This window comes from Ambystoma mexicanum, chromosome 1q (assembly GCF_040938575.1).
Source record: "Ambystoma mexicanum isolate Mex_15411 chromosome 1q, UKY_AmexF1_1, whole genome shotgun sequence".
NCBI classification, from domain to species: domain Eukaryota; kingdom Metazoa; phylum Chordata; class Amphibia; order Caudata; family Ambystomatidae; genus Ambystoma; species Ambystoma mexicanum.
In genome coordinates, this window is record NC_090922.1 from 857,748,515 (window position 1) to 857,751,014 (window position 2,500).

Sequence of the window (2,500 nt, forward strand, 5' to 3'; positions counted from 1 at the left end):
ACCAAGAGAGCTGCCTTTTATGCAAAAATCCCCCATTCACACAGCCTGGCTGTCAATCACGCAGCAGGCGGGTTGTCCGGCCCGGACAACCACCTCAGCCAATCATGGCAAAGTGCGACTTGGGTTTCCTAGGACACCCTGTGCAGGGGGTGACTACAACCTTCCCTCACATTCAGCCCACCTAGACACCCAGGCGCCTACAGGAGGGCTTCTGGGCAGAAGCCCGCCAAAAGACAGTGAACAAAGCAGGCAAAGCTGGTTTGCCGCACAAAGTAAAACACAAGAAGGATTTTAACAAAAAGAAATGGAGAATAAACCCAACCAGAGCCAAACGAAAACGTATTTGGTCAAGCGGGTTTAAGTTCGAGGCTAATATAATAGCCTCAAACAATACCATGTTTATATAGTTTAATCGCGGTAGAAAAGTTAGGGTAGATACCACTGCCACCAGCCAAGTCTAAATGTTAAAAGAGCGAGACAATGCTCTAGGAGGTACAGATAAAAAGGGCTAAGGATTAACCCTTTCCAGTACTCCATGTAAGATGGGGTGTACTGGATCTGTGGTTAAATGACTAAGTAAAGTTAATGGCAACTTTACCCTTTTCTGGGGGACAGTAGTCAGCCTCAGAAATGGAGTTGGTGGGAAGTCTAAAAGACAACCCTGTGTCACTGCACTGAAGGTGCTGTGTAACACACAAAAGGAGGGGGCTACTGAAATGGTGTACTCCAGAGTCCACAATCACAAAAACAGGTGAAATACACATGGCAAAGCACAGGTAAGAGTGGGAAAAAAGGGGTACGCTCTTACCAAGTGGAAAAATAAACTCCAGAGATCCAGCAAAGCTGCTGGGGGACTCACTAGGTAAGGGAAATTAGCCATTGAATGATAATACTCCCTAACACCGTCGCCGCCCTGGCAACCCCTGAGAAGGGCCAGGACGGTTGCTGGAGAAGGGCGTGGCAGCAGTCAATCTCCCTCGGCCCTGCGGACACAGCGAAACTGCTGCCAGGGGGCTGTAACACTCTCCGCCGGAGCGGTGAGCTACCTGCCCCCCGGGGCCTTCCCAGCCGACCCAGAGCCGGTCGTGGTGCACAGCCACAGAGGAAATGCACCCTGCGGGGGCCGGGTGCACCCGGGTGGTGGTCCTGCCAGGGGATCCGCCATTCCGGGCGACCAACCTGCCTGCCATGATGAATCCTCCAGGTGGACTGCACAGACCCTTACCTCTAGATGGTTTCACGCCCTCTTGAACTCTCTCTTCAAAGTTCTTTTCAACTTTCCCTTACGTTACTTGTTTGCTATCGGTCTCGCTCCCGTATTTAGCCTTATTTGGAGTTTACCACCCGCTTTGGGCTGCATTCCCAAGCAACCTGACTCCGAGAAAACCCGATCCTTGCGCGTCGGGGGCCGCTACCGGCCTAACACCGTCCGCAGGGTAAACCTCGATCAGAAGGACTTGGGCCCCCTGAGCGACGCTGGGGAGTCGGTCTTCTATATGCTACATTTCCCATGCCGGCCACCGGATGGGGATTCGGCGCTGGGCTCTTCCCTCTTCACTCGCCGTTACTGAGGGAATCCTGGTTAGTTTCTTTTCCTCCGCTTAGTAATATGCTTAAATACAGCGGGTCGCCACGTCTGACCTGAGGTTGTAGAGGGAGCAGGAGAGCTCCATGGGGCAGCCGGCCTCGGGCCCAGGGCTGTACAGGGGGGGATAGCCCCACGCCTCCGGCAGCAGCCGATCGTGCGCGTTCCCAATACACTAGCCTGAGGTCTGCCTGGTTGCGAGGCCCGTGCTCCGGGGCCGTCCCGCGCTGGCAGCTGTGGGACACCACAGACAGCCACACGCGGCACAGCCCGGTGCCCCGGAGCAGGGGCGAAGGCGCGGCAGGCTTTTTCAAGCCCCCTGCTGCCTCTGACCACCACTGCCGTGGCCTGCGCGGACCAGGTCCAGAGGTATCTTGTGCCGGTGCTGATCGGGGTCTGACCTTAGGGGGACGAAGGGAACGGGGTCCCTGTGACAGCCCCAGCCACGCCCCGGTGAGGAAAACCCGGGGTGATTGGCATTCAAGTGACACTCAGACAGGTGTAGCCCCGGGAGGAACCCGCGGCCGCAAGGTGCGTTCAAAGTGTCGATGATCAATGTGTCCTGCAATTCACACTAATTCTCGCAGCTAGCTGCGTTCTTCATCAAAGCGCGAGCCGAGTGATCCACCGTCACAGGCAACTTTTTGTTTTGTTTCCAGACGTCGGCCCGAACCTGCAGGTGCAGGAGAGGCCGGGAGGAGGCAGCACCGCCCATCCTGCCCGCCGCGCACAGGACAGCCCGGCGTCCCATCTAGCTTCCCCACTTGGGAGTCGGCAGAGACCATCGGGGGTTTTAAGAGGAAAAAAAAATTCCAGGCGCTCAGCCCGGGAAGCCTGCCCGCCACCCATGTCTGCCGCCGGGCCCGATTCCCACTCGGCCTACCCCCGGCCTACCCCTGGCCTGACCCCCTCCGC

General features: G+C 57.0%; 1 non-coding gene and 1 pseudogene across 1 annotated transcript; both read right to left on the reverse strand.

The window, feature by feature from the left end:
* LOC138565514 (28S ribosomal RNA) overlaps nt 1-1,650 on the reverse strand; it is a 5,487-nt pseudogene extending 3,837 nt beyond the window's left edge.
* A 420-nt stretch (nt 1,651-2,070) lies between these two features.
* Nucleotides 2,071-2,224, reverse strand: LOC138564969 (5.8S ribosomal RNA). Its single transcript, XR_011300893.1, has one exon. It is a non-coding gene; the product is annotated as a 5.8S ribosomal RNA (ribosomal RNA).
* Nucleotides 2,225-2,500: the final 276 nt, after the last annotated feature.